This window comes from Sapajus apella, unplaced genomic scaffold (assembly GCF_009761245.1).
Source record: "Sapajus apella isolate SASKATOON/1434 unplaced genomic scaffold, GSC_monkey_1.0 scaffold32, whole genome shotgun sequence".
Lineage (NCBI taxonomy): Eukaryota > Metazoa > Chordata > Mammalia > Primates > Cebidae > Sapajus > Sapajus apella.
In genome coordinates, this window is record NW_022436972.1 from 14,290,564 (window position 1) to 14,307,485 (window position 16,922).

General features: G+C 41.7%; 1 long non-coding RNA gene across 1 annotated transcript in view; it reads left to right on the top strand.

Annotated features, from left to right (window-relative positions):
- The first annotated feature begins 16,073 nt into the window (after window positions 1-16,073).
- Window positions 16,074-16,922, top strand: part of LOC116562365 — a 9,899-nt gene continuing 9,050 nt past the window's right edge. Inside the window, exon 1 of the long non-coding RNA XR_004273894.1 lies at window positions 16,074-16,213. This is a non-coding gene — a long non-coding RNA (uncharacterized LOC116562365). The remainder of the gene's footprint in view (window positions 16,214-16,922) is intronic.

Sequence of the window (16,922 nt, forward strand, 5' to 3'; positions counted from 1 at the left end):
GGTGACAGAAAGACTCCATCTCTAAATAAATAAATAACCTAACCCAACCCTGAAAGTAAACAAAATAAACTCTCCATTTAAAAGATACACACTGCCTGAATGGATAAAAAAGACAAGACCAAAGTATATGCTACCTACAACAAACTCACCTCCTATGTAATGACACACATAGGTTGAAAGTAAAGAAATGAAAAAAGATATTCCCTGCAAATGGAAACCAAAATCGAGCAGGAGGAGCAATACTTATATCAGACAAAACAGATTTCAAGTCAAAAGCTATAAAAAGAGACAAAGAATAACGTTATATAATAAAGAGATCAATTCAGCAACAGACTATGACAGTTGTAAATATAAATGCACTGAACACTAGAGCACCCAGATATATAAAGCAAATATGCCACCGGGCGCGTTGGCGTGTGCCTGTAGTCCCAGCTACTCCAGAGGCTGAGGCTAGAGGATCGCTTGAGCCCAGGAGTTCTGGGCTGTAGTGCGCTATGCTGATCAGTTGTCTGCACTGAGTTCAGTATCAATATGGTGACCTCCCGGTTGCCTAAGGAGGGGTGAGCTAGCCCAGGTTATAAACAGACCACATCAAAACTCCCGTGCTGATCTGTAGTGGGATTGCGCCCTGTGAGTTGCCACTGCACTCCAGCCTGGGCAACATAGTGAGATCCTGTCATTTTAAAAATAAATTAAAAAAAAAAAATTTTAAAGCAAGTATGATTAGCCTTACAGGGAGAGATAGACCTCAATACCGTAATAGCTGAGGACTTCAATACCCCACTCTCATCATTGAACAGATCATCTAGATGGAAAATCAACAAAGAAACATTGGACTTAAACTGCATTATAGGGCCAAGCATGGTGGGTTACACCTATAATCTCAGCGCTCTGGGAAGCCCAGGCAGGTGGATCTCTTTGAGCTCAGGGGTTCAAGATCAGCCTGAGCAACATGGCAAAAACCCACCTCTACAAAATATATAAGAATTAGCTGGGCATTGGTGGCTCACACCTGTAGTTCCAGCTACCTGAGAGGCTGAGGCTGGAAATTGCTTGAGCTCGGGAGGCAGAAGTTGCAGTGAACTGAGATCATTCTAATGCACTCCAGCCTGGGTGACAGAGCAAAACCCCATCCCAAAGAAATAATAATAAATAAACTGCACCAATAGACCAAATGAATCTAACAGACATTTATAGATCATTTCCCCCAACAGCCAAAGAATACATATTTGTTTTATTTGTTTTAGATCGGAGTCTCACCCCGATACCTAGGCTGGAATTCAGTGGTATGATCTTGGCTCACTGCAACCTCCACCTTCCAGGTTCAAGTGATTCCCTTGTCTTAGCCTCCCCAATAGCTGGGACTACAGGTACCCACCACCACACCTGGCCAATTTTTTTTTTATTTTTAGTAGAGACAGGGTTTCACCTTGTTGGCCAGGCTGGTCTTGAACTCCTGACCTCAAGTGATTCGCCTACCTTGGCCTCCCAAAGTGCTTGGATTACAGGCATGAGCCACCAGGCCTGGCCACATATGTTTTTCATCAGCACATAGAATATTCTCCAGGATTGACCATGTTAGGACACAAAGCAAGTCTTAAAATTTTTTTAAAAATTGAAACTGTACAAGTGTCTTATCTCAATACAGTGAATAAAACTTGAAATCAATAAAAAGAAAAGCATTCAAAATTGTACAAATATATACAAATTAATGACATGCACCAGAATGACCAGTGGGTAAAGGAAAACATTAAGAATGAAATTTAAGGCTGGGCACAGTGGTTCACGCCTGTAATCCCAGCACTTTGGGAGGCCGAGTGGGCAGATCACCGGAGCTGGGGAGTTTGAGATTAGTGTGACCACCATGGAGAGAAACCCCATCTCTACTAAAAATACACAATTGGCCAGATGTGGTGACCCATGCCTGTAATCCCAGCTACGCCAGAGCTGAGGCAGGAGAATAGCTTGCACCCGGGAGGCAGTGGTTGCAGTGAGCCACGCCACTGCACTCCAGCTTGGGCAACAAGAGTGAAACTCCATCTCAAAAGGAAAAAAAAAGAAGAACGAAATTTAAATGGTGAGGTTGCAGAGAAAAGGGAATGCTTATACACTGCTGGTGGAAACAGAAATTAGTCCAGCCACTATGGAAAGCAGTTTAGAGATTTTTCAAATAACTTAAATAACTACCATTTTGGGCCAGGTGCAGTGGCTTGTACCTGTCATCTCAACACTTTGGGAGGCCGAAGCAGGGTGTCATTTGAAGTCAGGAGTTCAAAATCTGCCTGGGCAACATGGTGAAACCCTGTCTCTACAAACAATATAAAATTTAGCCAGGCATGGTGTTGCATGTCTGTAGTGCCAAGTACTCTGGAGGCTGAGGTGGGAAAATTGCTTCAACCCGGGAGACAGAGGCTGCAGTGATCTGACATCACAACTCTCAACTCCATCCTTGGCAACAAAGTGAGACCCTGTCTCAAAACCAGATATGAGCAATTTCAACCCAGCAATCCTATTACTGAGTACCCAAAGGAATATAAATCATTTTACCAAAAAGACACATGCAGCCATATGTTCATTGTAGCACCATTCATAATGGCAAAGATATGGAATCAACCTTGATGCCCATCAATGGTGGACTGAATAACGAAAATGTGGCCAGGCACGGTGACTCACACCTGTAATCCCAGCACTTTGGGAGGCTGAGGTGGGTGGATCACCTGATCGGAAGTTCAAGACCAGCCCGATCACTATGGTGAAACCCCGTCTCTACTAAAAATACAAAAATTAGCTGGGTGTTGTGGTGTGTGCCTGTAGTCCCAGCTACTCAGGAGGCTGAGGCAGGAGAATTGCTTGAACCTGGGAGGTGGAGGTTGTGGTAAATTGAGATCCCGCCATTGCACTTCAGCCTAGGCAACAAGAGCAAACTCCGTCTTAAAAAAGAAAAGAAAAAAAGAAAATGTGGTACATATATACCATGGAACACTATGCAGCCATTAAAAACAAAAACAAAATCATGTTCTTTGTAGCAACATGGATGCAGCTGGAGACCATTACCCTAAGTGAATTACACAGTAACAGAAAACCAAATACCAAATCTTCTTGCTTTTAAGTGGAAACTGAACATTGAGTATGGATGGACACAAAGATGAGAACAATAGACATCAAGGCCTACTTGAGACGGGAGGGCGAGTGACAAAAAACTACCTGAGTGATGAAATCATTTGGACACCAAACCCCAGTGACACAAAATTTACCTGTGTTAACAAACCTGCACATGTTCCCCTTGAATCTAAAATAGAAGTCGAACAAAAAAGAACTTGAAAAGAACGAAATATAAAAATGTACTGCAGTAAATTTAAAAACAACATACCAGGCTGGGTGTGGTGGCTCATGCCTGTAATCCCAGCACTTTGGGAGGTGATGGTGTTGGATCACTTGAGGTCAGGAGTTTGTTTTTTTTTTTTTTTTTTCGAGATGGAGTTTCGCTCTTGTTACCCAGGCTGGAGTGCAATGGCGCGATCTCGGCTCACCGCAACCTCCGCCTCCTGGGTTCAGGCAATTCTCCTGCCCCAGCCTCCTGAGTCGCTGGGATTACAGGCACGCGCCACCATGCCCAGCTAATTTTTTGTATTTTTAGTAGAGACGGGGTTTCACCATGTTGACCAGGATGGTCTCGATCTCTTGACCTCGTGATCCACCCGCCTCGGCCTCCCACAGTGCTGGGATTACAGGCTTGAGCCACTGCACCCGGCCTGAGGTCAGGACTTTGAGATTAGCCTGGCCAATACAGAGGAACCCTGTCTCTACTAAAAATTACAAAAACTAGCCAGGCATGGTGGTGCATGTCCGTAATCCCAACTACTCAGGAGGCCGAGGCAGGAGAATTACTTGAACCTGGGAGGTGGAGGTTGTAATTAGCCAAGATTGCACCAGTGCAATCTTGAACTCCAGCCTGAACAACAGAGATTCCGTCTTAAACAAAACATCCCAAAACCTATGGGACTGAGCAAAAAACTATGAAGAGGCAAGTTGATAGCAACAAATGTCTACATCAAAAAGCTAGAAAGATTTCAAATTAACCACCTAAGAATGCAACTTAAGGAACTAGAAAAGCAAGAACAAGCCAAACTCAAAACTAAAAAGAAATAATAAAGATCAGAGCAGAAATAAAGAAAATTGAGATTAAAGAAATACAAAAGATCAACAAAACAAAAAGTTGGTTTTATGGGAAGATAAAAAATGGACAAACTATTCACTAGATGAAGAAAAAATGAGAAAACAAAAACAGAAATGAAAAAGGAGATGTCACAATGGATACCACAGAATAAAAAGGATTGTTAGAGACTAGTATGAACAACCATATTAATTTTTAATAAATTACAAAATGTAGAGGAAAGGGATAAATTTCTGGACACATACAACCTACCAAGATTAAACCAAGAAGAAAAAGAAAACCTGAACAGACCAATAACAAGTAACAAGATTGAGTCATTAATAAAAAGTCTACCAACAACAAAAAATTTCGGGACTGATGTCTTCACTTATAAATTCTACTGAACATTTCAAGAAGAATTAATAACAATTATTCACAAATGACTCCAAAATATATAAGTGCAGGAAATTTTTCATAACTCATTTAACAAAGCCAGTATAACCCTAATACTAAATCTAGATATTGTCACAACAAAAAGGAAAACTATAAGCCAAATTATCTGATAAACACAGATGCAAAATATAATAGAAAAACTAGGCCAGGCGCGGTGGCTCACGCCTGTAATCCCAGCACTTTGGGAGGCTGAGGCAGGTGGATCACAAGGTCAAGAGATCGAGACCATCCTGGTCAACACGGTGAAACCCCGTCTCTACTAAAAATACAAAAAAATTAGCTGGGCATGGTGGCGCGTGCCTGTAATCCCAGCTACTCAGGAGGCTGAGGCAGGAGAATTGCCTGAACCCAGGAGGCGGAGGTTGTGGTGAGCCGAGATCGCGCCATTGCACTCCAGCCTGGGTAACAAGAGCGAAACTCCGTCCCAAAAAAAAAAAAAAGAAAAAAGAAAAACTAGCAAACTGAATCCAACAATGTATCAAAAAGATAATACAACATGATCAAGTGGGGATTTATCCCAGGAATGCAAGTATGGTTTAACATATGAATCCATAAATGTGATACATCACATCAGCAGAATAAAGGACAAAAACATATCATTTAAATAGATGCAAAAAAAAATATTTGATACAATTCAACATCTCTTCATGACAAAAATTTTAAACAAACGAGGCATTGAAAGAATGTAACTCAATGTAATAAAGGAGAAATATGATAAACCCACAGCTAACATCACAGTGAATAGAGAAAAACTCAAAACTTATCTTCTATGAACTGATACGGGACAAATATGCTCATTTTAATCACTCTTATTAAACACAGTGCTGGAAATTCTAGCCAGAGCATTTAGGCCAGAGGAAAAAAAAAAAAAAACAAAGGGCACCCAAATTGAAAAGGAGGAAATAAAATATTCCCTCTTAGCAGATGACACAATCTTATATATTTAAAAACCCTAAAGACTCTATAAAAAAAACTCTTAGAACTGATTATGAATTGAGTAAAGTTGCAGGATACAAGATCAACATACAAAAATCAGTAGCATTTCTATACACGAATAATGAATTGCCTGAAAAAAAAAATCAAGAAAGCGATCCCATTAACAATAACTACACATACACACAAAATACCTAAGGATTTAATCAATAAGGTAAAAGACCTCTACAAGGAAAACTAGAAAACACTAATGAAAGAAATTCAAGAGGATACAAACAAAACATGCCATGTTTATGGATTGAAAGAATATTGTTAAAATAACATCAACCAAAGCAATCTAGAGATTCAATGCAATCCCTATGAAAATGCCATTGACGTTCTTCACAGAAATAGAAAAAATTCTACAATTTGTATGAAACCACAAAGACCCTGTATCAGTCTGTTGTCACACTGCTATAAAGAACTGCCTGAGACTAAGTAATTTATGAATAAAACAGGCTTAACTGATTCACAGTTCCACAGACTTAACAGGAAGCATGACTGGGAGGCCTCAGAAAACTTACAATCATGGCAGAAGGTAAAGGGGAAGCAAGCAGCTTCTTCTCATGGCAGCAGGAAAGAGAGTGAAAAGGGGAGAAGTGCCGCAGTTTTAAACCATCAGATCTCATGACAACTCAGTATCATGAGAACAGCAAAGGGGAAATCTGCCTCTATGATCTAATCAGCTTCCAGCAGGCTCCTCCCCTGACCCATGGGGATTACAATTTGACATGAGATTTGGGAGGGGACACAGAGCCAAACCACATCAGACCCCAAATAGACAAAAGAACAAAGCTGAAGGCACCATACTACCAGACTTCAATATGCCACAAAGCTGTAGTAACCCAAACAGCATGGTACTGGCATAAAAACAGAAACACAGACCATGGGAACAGAATGGAGAACCCAGGAATTAATCCATGTATCTATAGCTAATTTTAGACAAAGTCACCAAGAACACACATCAGAGAAAGGCAGCCTCTTCAATAAATGGTGCTAAGAAAACTGGAAATCCACGTGAAGAAGAGTAAAACTAGATCCCCATCTCTTGCCCTATACAAAAAAAACCTCGAAATAGATCAAAGACCTAAAGACAGACCCAAAACTGTAACACGACCAGAGGGAAACATAGGGGAAATGTTTTAGGATGTTGTTTGAGGAAAAGATTTTGTGAACAAGAAGACTTCAAAAGCACAGGCAACAAAAATAAAAATAAACAGGATTATATCAAACGGAAATTGTCTGCACAGCAAAGGAAACAATCAACAGAGTGAAGGACATCCTGCAGAAGAATGGGAGAAAATATCTGCAAACTATTCATTTGACAGGGGATTAATTTTCAGAATATAGAAGAAACTCAAACACCTCAATAGCAAAAAACCAATCTGTCTAAAAAAATGGGCAAATGATCTGAAGAGACTTTTCTCTAAAGAAGACATACAAATGGTCAACAAATATATTTTAAAAAATGCTTAACACCACCAATCATCAGGGGTATGCAAGTCAAAACCATGAAAAGGTATCATTTCATTTCAGTTAGAATAGCTATGATCAAAAAGACAAAAAACAACAAATGCTGGCAAGAATACTGACAAAAGGGAATTATTCTACACTGTGAGTGGGAATGTAAACGAGTGCAACCGCTATGGAAAACAGTGCGGAGGTATCTCAAAAACCTATTAATATACCTGGGTGCTGTGGCTCAGGCCTGTAATTCCAGCACTTTGGGAGGCTGAGGCAGCTAGATCACGAGGTCAGTGAGATCAGCCTGGCCAATATGGCGAAACCCGTCTCTAGTAAAAAGTACAAAAATTAGCTGGGCATGGTGGCGGGCTCCTGTAGTTTCAGCTACTTGGGAGGCTGAGGAAAGAGAATCACTTGAATCAAGGAGGTGGAGGTTGCAGTGAGCCGAGATCATGCCACTGACTCCAGCCTGGGTGACAGAGCAAGACTTCACTTTCATCTCAAAAAACAAAACAAAACAAAACAAAAAACCGCTAAGTAGACCTAATCTACAGAGATTCATGCTTGGTGTGGTGGCTCATGCCTATAATCTCAGCACTTAGGGAGGCTGAGATGGGCAGATCCCCTGGGCTCAGGAGTTCAAGACCAGCCTGGGCAACATGATAAAACCCTGTCTCCATCAAATCCAAAGAGTAGCTGGGTGTGGTGGCAGGCATCTGTAATCCCAGCTACTTGGGAGGTTGAGGCAGGAGGATCACTTGAGCCAGAAGTAGAGGTTCCAGTGAGCCCAGATTGTGCCACTTGACTCCAGCCTGGGTGACAGAGCAAGATGCTGTCTCAAAACAAACAAACAAACAAAAAAACACTACCATGTAATCCAGCGGTTTCACTACTGGACACGTATTCAAAGGAAAGGAAATCAGCATATAGAAGAAACACCTGCACCCTCACGCTTATTGCGGTATTATTCACAATGGCCCAGACACGCAGTCAACTTAGGTGTGCAACAACAGACTCATGGATAAAGAAAATGTGTATGTACATAGTGGAATACGCTTCAGCCATAAAAAAGAATAAAATCTTGTCATTTGTTGGCAACTTGATGGAACTGGAGGACATCATGTTAAGTGAAGCAAGCTAGGAACAGAGATACTGCATATTCTCACTCATTTGTGGAAGCGAAAAAAAAAAAAATTGGTCTCCTAGAAGTGGAAAGTAAAACAGGTGAAAAAGGGTAAGAGGAAAGGAGCAGTACGGAGACTTGCTAAAGAATCGAAATCACAGCTAGATAGGACGAATAAATTGTAGTACTGTGTATCACGGTAGAATGGCTATAGCTAACAATATATATTACATAATTTCAAACGGCTAGAAGGAGAACATTGAATGTTCTGAATACAAAGAAATGAGAAATGTTTGAGATGATATGCTAATTACCCTGATCTGATTCCTATACAGTATATGTATCACAGCGTCACTATGTACCGTATAAATAAAATTAGGTGCAAATTTTAAAAACTTTAAAAATAAAATTAAAAGAAGTCAAAAAATGAACAAAACTAAGAAGAAAATTCAACATATGAAAGCATGTTATAGTGACAGATTACGGGCAATTCCGTTGGTTGACTTTCACAATCATTAACTCTATTTTAAAGTCTCATATCACAATCCTTGGAGAATATATTCACCTTCACTTTCTTTTTTTTTTGGTCCACTGACCTCTGAAACTTTTACTGGCCTCCTGCTTCCCAAAAGGTACCCTGCTTCTGCTGGCTCAGTGCCTCAGAACTTGTGTCATTGGTCTCAGACCTCACTTCACCCTCCACTAGCCTGCAGGTTACGGTCTTTTAGATGGTTCTGTAAAAGGTCAGTGCCATTTATCCTGAGGAAGTATTTACAGATTTGAACACCAGGATTTTCTATGAGGAGGTTCCTCACAGCCTCCTTTGTACACAGGTAGGACTGGGAGCTCCCTGAGCCACAGCGTGCTATGGTACCCACAACTACGGTTCTGGCTGGCTAGACAACACTGTTAGAAACCCAACTGCAGAGGAACAAAACGCAAACACATTTTTTTTTTTTTTTTTTTTTGAGACGGAGTTTCACTCATGTTACCCAGGCTGGAGTGCAATGGCGCGATCTCGGCTCACCGCAACCTCCGCCTCCTGGGTTCAGGCAATTCTCCTGCCTCAGCCTCCTGAGTAGCTGGGATTACAGGCACGCACCACCATGCCCAGCTAATTTTTTTTTGTATTTTTAGTAGAGACGGGGTTTCACCATGTTGAGCAGGATGGTCTTGATCTCTTGACCTTGTGATCCACCTGCCTCGGCCTCCCAAAGTGCTGGGATTACAGGCTTGAGCCACCGCGCCCGGCCTGCAAACACATATTAAACAACAATAAAGCATTTACAGCAGGGCACGGTGGCTCACGCCTGTAATCTCAGCACTTTAGGAGGCCGAGGTGGGTGGATCACAAGGTCAGGAGATTGAGACCATCCTGGCTAACATGGTGAAACCCTGTCTCTACTAAGAATAAAAATAATTAGCCAAACGCGATGTGCCTATAGTCCCACCTACTGTGGGGAAGGGGGAGGCTAAGGCAGGAGAATCACTTGAACCTGGGAGGCAGAGGTTGCAGTGAGCCGAGATCTCACCACTGTACCCCAGCCTGGGTGACAGAATGAGACTCCATCTCAAAAAAAAAAAGCCTTTACAAATATGTGTAGGATTATTCTTGTTTTTTTTTTTTTTTTTTTTTTTTTTTTTTTTTAAAGAAAAACACCACCAAAATTATGTGTATCTATTATAAAATACTTCAGTTTTACTTTTTAATCTTGGAGAAGAGGGAGTGGGTGAGTCTATTTTCTTCTTTGTGCTTCCCAAAGTTTCCACAATGAACAAGTATTACTTTTGTTAGCAGCAATAAAGCCAGTAACTTATTTTATTATTTTTTATTTTTGCATTTGTTTGGTCTCTGACAGAAAGTAGTTTCTTGTCGGGAATGGGCTGAGATCAAAGAATCTGGGTAGTGAGGTTCTTTGCGGCTTTTAACTTTCAACTTCCATGAAGTAGGACATGGGTATGCAGACTGCACTTGGGAACCAAACTAGATGCCCCCCGCCCCTACCTCCATCCAGGTCTAAAGCAGAATGTAAAGGGGTGGGCGTTCTGGATGATGCTGGGCTATTCTAATAGGTCGATTCACAGCTAGACCAGAGGCTGACATTCCCCACAGCTGACTTCCACTTGGCACCTAAGCTGCGAGTTCCCAAAGTGAAGCCCGGAATTTCGCCCAGCCCTCTTAGAGGGTCTCTAGGACCCACTCTCCTGCCAAGAAACCTTAGTGTACGACCCCTAGCACCAGGTCTGGGGAGGTTCCTTCAATCTTATTTCAGACAAAACATCATTTTAGGATATAAAGTATTTTGCATTGTCCTCATTACTATTCTGAAATGAATAAGATGTGTATGTAATATAACCCTAATCCCTGTGATGACCAAAAAGAAAAAGTTTCCACAAAATTCCAAAATAACCCCTAGGGGGCGGTACAGCCCCTAGCTGAGAATCACCTCATCAATGGTGAGTTGATATAATGCTTTGCTGATTTTTCTAAGGAATATGCTTTTCTCAAGATTTGGCAGACCCTTGGGTCTGGTCCCTACATACCTCCAGTCTCATCCCCAATACTCCCAGTCCTAGAGATACTCCTCCCTCCACTAACAGCCATGGTCCATGTTCTTTTTTCTTTTTTGGAGAGGATGGAAGGACAGGGTCTTGCTCTGTCACCCAGGCTGGATGGAGTGCAGTGGTGATCACCGCTCACTGCAGCCTAGGACTCCCAAGCTCAAGCGATCCTCCCATCTCAGCCTCCCGAGTAGCTGGGACTAGAGGCACATGCTACCACATCCATCTAATTTTTGTAGATATCAGGTTTCACCATGTTGCCCAGGCTGGTCTCAAACTCCTGGACTCAAGCCATACACCCACCTCAGCCTCCCAAAGTGCTGATTGTAGGCATGAGCCATTGCATCGGCCAATGCACTTTCTTCTGCCTCTGATGTAATTTCCTCATGCTCAAGTCAGAGCCAGGATGACTTATTTTGAGTCCTTGCCCCGTCTGGTGATTGGGCTGGTGCCATCTCCTGCTTGTTTGGGTTGTAAATTAGCTGCAGCCTTGAAGTAATCTGGTGGGGGAGAATTTGATAGGCACCTGGATTATCTCAAGATTCAGTCTCTGGAACTTCTAAGCAAACATAACGAGATAAGCCAGCAATGCAAGGGAGTGCCTGGTGGAAAGAAAGAGAGTCAAGAGTATTATTTCATTACTAAAAAGTTAATACAGAGGGCGACAAGAAGAAAAAAGTTAAAATAGAGCACTCAGTTACAAAATCACACACACATGATACATATACAGACACACAGAAACAGGTTTTATAGCTTCATAAGGCTTGCATTTGCCAGTTTTCAAATAATTTTTCCTCCAACTTTATTTTTTTTGAGACTGAGTCTCACTTTGTCACCAAGGTTGGAGTCTCAACTCACTGCAACCTCTACCCCCTGCCTCAGCCTCCGGAGCAGCTGGGATTACACAAGTATGCCACTACGTTCGGCTGTTTATTGTACTTTTAGTAGAAACAGGGTTTCACCATGTTGGCCAGGCTGGTCTCCAACTCCTGATCTCAAGCAATCCACCTGCTCAGCCTCCCAAAGTGCTGGGATTACAAGCCTCCAACTTTAGTCTATTGGTCTCTTGATTACCTGTTCCATTGCCCTAAACAACAGTTAGCAAGCCAACCCTAAATTTGTACTTCTGAAAGGATGACTCTTAAAGGCACAGAACGTAGATCTAAACACCATTATTTGCTGAAAAAAAGGGCACAGTCAAGGTTTAGTCAAGTGAAGATTGCCAGGAAAGGTGTCTGAAACAAAGGTAAGGTTTGTTATGTGAACTTTGATGTCTTTCCCATCTTAAACATTTCTGGTGGCTTGGGTGTAGGGAGAGGCCTTACAAATGGAGATTCCCTTTATAGATGTAAATTTTTTTATGAAGAGTTTTAAAACAGGGTCAAATATTTAATATGTGAAAAGCAGACAAAACTGGAAGGTAGTGTACCTAAATCTTTCAAAATCAAGGATCTAACTTCTATATTGAATCCTGGGTCCCACCTCCCAAAGAAGGGAAACAGCATGGGAATGTGTTCCTTGCTACACACACATTCCCCCGAGGCCGGTGGGTAGCCTAATGCCAGTCAAGCTACTGTGAGCAGCCCGTCCCCAACAGGAGTCTTATACCTTGATGGTGAGTGTTCCAATAACCTCCAAGTGTTCAAACCTGTCTTTTAATCTAAACCCACAAAGAAGTAAGTAGCCCCATCCAGTAACAACAATTCACTGTGTGTACCCAAAATATCTGAGACAGGTGTTAGATATAGTGAACTCCAACTTTCCCTTCAAAGAATCAGTATGTCAGTATGTTCAGCTCTCTTATTCTTTAATTCTCCATTTTAAAGTTTCACTGCCTTACAGTTTCAGTAAACAACCTTTTCCACCAGTTCTAATCAGTAGTTCACAACTGTTTCCCTGGGCCCCTGCTCTGGTCAACTGCTTAAGTCACCTGCTCTGGTCACCTACCCCGGTCACCTGCTTTTGACCCCTGGTTACCTGCTCTGACCTGTCCTGTAACTGTCTTTTCCACCAAACTACCCACCCTGACACTCTGGTTCATACCCGTGCTCTCTTTAAAATAGCCAGTTGGAATTAGACTTGACTGTGCGGTCTAACCCTAGCTAGTAGGGAACAACACAGCAGTAGGGGCGACCTCTGTCAGGAATAAGAACCCTTCCCCTCCCTTGTTCAAGTGTGTGCTCGCCATTGTTCCATCTGTGAGCTGCACCCTTCTATAGAAGTAAATTGCCTTGCTGAGGAAATTTATATTTGAGTGCTACTTCTTTTGTGGCACTGAAAATGTACAGATAACAGGTCTCAATCAATTTAGAAAGTTTATTTTGCCAAGGTTACAGATGCGCCTGTGACACAGCCTCAGGAGGTCCTGCTGACATGTGCCCAAGGTGGTCAGGGTACAGTTTGCTTTTATACATTTGAGGGAGACATGAGACATCAATCACTATGTATAAATTGTACATTGGTTCAGTCCAGAAAGGAGGGACAACTTGAAGCAGGGATGGGTGGGGGGCGGGGGGACTTCCAGGTCATTGGTAATCAAGAGACAATAGGTTGCATTTTTTTGAGTCCTTGATCATCCTTTCACTGAATACACAATTTAGTCTGGCTCAGTGACACTGCATTTTTACATAAACAATAGGGCAGAGGAAGCAATCAGATGCATTTGTGTCAGGTGAGCAGAGGGATGACTTTCTGTCCTGCACCTGTGAAAATCAGCTATCTGTTCACATTGCCAGAGTGAAGTTCAACAGAACTGTTTAGGGTAAAGATCTTGAGGCCTGCAAGGAACTTCCTTGTGGGCAAATTGTGAGGGAGGTATACAGCTTTTTAATATTTGTAGCTATCTTATTTAGGAATAAAATGGGAGGCAGGTTTGCCTGATGTAGTTTTCAACTTGAATTTTCCCTTGCCTTAGTGATAAGTCGGTCCGGAGATTTCTTTTCCGACAGCTACTTCCCAAACTACAGCTTTTATCGGTGACTTGTCAGCCATTGCACACACAAAAATCAATTTTCTCTCACAGTACAATGTAATCCCTGGTACCCCAAAGTCAAAGTGATCAAGTAACTTACTGCAAAGGACAGTAGAACTTTAGATCTGAGAGGAACCTGCCCATGACTCTCTGTACTCCACTAGGAAAACAGGACAACCTAAGGAGGGATGAGTGGCACCTTCTCTGCATTCCTCAAAGGGTCTTAGAGTCATTAGAAGTCTCCTGCAGATATTTTCACGTGTTATTGAAAATTGCAAAAGGAAGGAGGAGCAGAAGTGGAAGAAATAGAAGAACAAGTCGTAGAGGAGCCAATTTGGAAAGGCTTTTAAGATACCTAAAAGGCCAATGAGAAGTTTTACATTTTTCTCAGCAAAAGTCATGCCAAAAAGATAGGAAGCAACTGAAAAAAAAATTTCTGGAAACAGCATCCAAAAGAAGAAAAAAAATTTGTATGGCCTAAATATTAAACTTTTAATTAACCCAACTTCTGATCATAGCGTTCTAAACAAAACAACAACAAACCAAACAAACAAAAACCACTTTCCAAATCTCTTACCAGATTTCAACCAGGACAGAAATAAAGTAGGTCTCCCTTTTAGTTTGTCTGGTTCTGAAATTAGCTTTTTTTTCTTTTACTCTCAATTGTGCACACAAAATGAATTATTTTAGACATTTGAAAGGATCTCATTTTGGCTATTGCTGCTTTTGACCATCCTGGGTTAGGTGGGCTCTGATTCCTAGATATTTATAAGAGGACACCCCATAAATGTTATACATGAGTCCAGCTGGTATTTTACTAATCAGAATTGGTCACAAATGAAAAACCAACCCATAATCTCAAACAGTAGAAAACAGTTGCAATCTTAAAAGGACACTACGTAAATAAGAGTACCAGTGCCACACTGTCAATTCCTTGATTCAAACTTTCTCTGTTGAGGCAGGAATGAAAAAACCTTGACCCCAACCTTCTGCTGTTAAACAGAGGAAGAAAAAAGGCAATTTTCTGCAAAGTTCTTTACTCGAATCTCCTGTCCAAAGACAGAGACTGAAGCCCTCACTAAGAGAGAATTTGAAAATATCCCAAATAAAGTCTAGACTTACAATCAGAGTAGAAGGGCTGAATTCAGGAGAACTTACCTGAAGCACCTGATGGGACTTTTTATTTTTTATTTAAAAAAAATTTTGTGGGGCTGGGCACAGTGGCTCACACCTGTAATCCCAGCACTTTGGGAGGCTGAGATGGGTGGATCACAAGGTCAGGAATTCGAGACAAAGCCTGGGTAATATAGTGAAACGCCGTCTCTACTAAAAATACAAAAAATATGCTGGGTGTGGTGGCACGCACCTGTAGTCCCAGCTACTCAGGAGGCTGAGGCAGGAGAATCACTTGAACCTGGGAGGTGGAGGTTGCAGTGAGAGATTGTGCCACTGCACTCTGGCCTGGGCCACAGAGAAAGACTCCATCTCAAAAAAAAAAAAAAAAAAATGTATGCTGAGATAAAGTCTATAAACATTCTTATAATAATTTATATTTAGGGAATATAAATTTTAAAGCGTAAGGAAACATGCCATTTCGCTGGGAACATTTTTTTGTGATTGATATATGAAATAAACGCATATATCATTGTAGAATCTTAGAGTAGTTGAGGGGATGCTGCATTGCTATAAAGAAGTGAAAATTAATCAGCCTGACCAACATGGTGAAACCCCGTCTTTACTAAAAATACAAAAATTAGCTGGGCGTGGTGGTGCATGCCTGTAATCCCAGCTACTCAGGAGGCTTGGGCAGGATAATCACTTGAACCTGGGAGGGGGAGGTTGCAGTGAGCTGAGATCACGCCACTGCACTCCAGCCTGGGAAACAGAGTGAGACTCTGTCTCGAAAATAAATAAATAAATAATACATTGTGCTATCTTTAGTCTAATTCTTTTCCTAAGAGAAAAAGACATTTTAAGTAACAAAAATAACTTCAAAAAAAAAAAGAAAGATGAAGTGTGTGTGTGTGCTTTGGGTTTTCCCTGCAGGCATTCACGATGAAGCCTAACCACGGTGGGATACTCAGGGTATAGAAACAGTGGAGAATAAGAGTGGTCCAACTGTGGTTAATCTTGTTTTTACACGAAGATCTTCTTAATTTTTCTATACAATCAAAGCATCTGTCCCAAAAGTGGAGGGGTTTTGTCTCTTCCTCTGTGATCCTTATTCCTGTCACTTTTTCTTGTCTGGTTGTGTTATCATCCCTTTCTTATTCTCTGTTTTGATGGAAATGGCCAAGAGGTTTACCATTATATTGATGTTCACCATATGATTTTTGGTATATGCCCCTCATTGGGTATATAGGCTGGGTTGCTATAATATCTTTCTCTGTCATTTCTTTAGCAATGGGAACATTAAAACAATGGCTACCTAAAGAAGATGAAGGAAAGGTAGAAATCGTGGCATTGAAGTAGATGAGGAACAGCTAGAACCAAGATCTGATGATGATGATAATACGTAAGTAGATCATTCACCGATACCTAAGTCAAGCACTGGTACCAGGTGAAAATGCTGCTGCTGAGACATTGGAAATAGCCACCTGAGACCTAGCTACAAAGATCAAGTTTGACAATGCACGGGTTTGGTTCTGGGCGCTCCATTCTTCTCCAATAGCATCATTTTCTACATTTGCCTCAGTGATATTCTGTCTTAATTTCCATGGCTTTATCATACCTCCTGATATCTGGTAGGGTGAGTCCTCACACCCTGTTCTAGCCTTTACAGGTTTTTCTTCAAAATTGTCTTAACTATGGTTTCCCATTACCCATCGTACACTGTACATCAAGCTTGTTCAAGCCACAGCCCAAGACGGCTTTGAATGCAGCCCAACGCAAGTTTAGAAACTTTCTTAAAACATTATGAGATTTTTTAGGCCGGGCGCGGTGGCTCAAGCCTATAATCCCAGCACTGTGGGAGGCCGAGGCAGGTGGATCACGAGGTCAAGAGATCAAGACCATCCTGGTCAACATGGTGAAACCCCGTCTCTACTAAAAATGCAAAAAATTAGCTGGGCATGGTGGCGCGTGCCTGTAATCCCAGCGACTCAGGAGGCTGGGGCAGGAGAATTGCCTGAACCCGGGAGGCGGAGGTTGCGGTGAGCCGAGATCGCGCCATTGCACTCCAGCCTGGGTAACGAGTGAAACTCCGTCTCAAAAAAAAAAAAAAA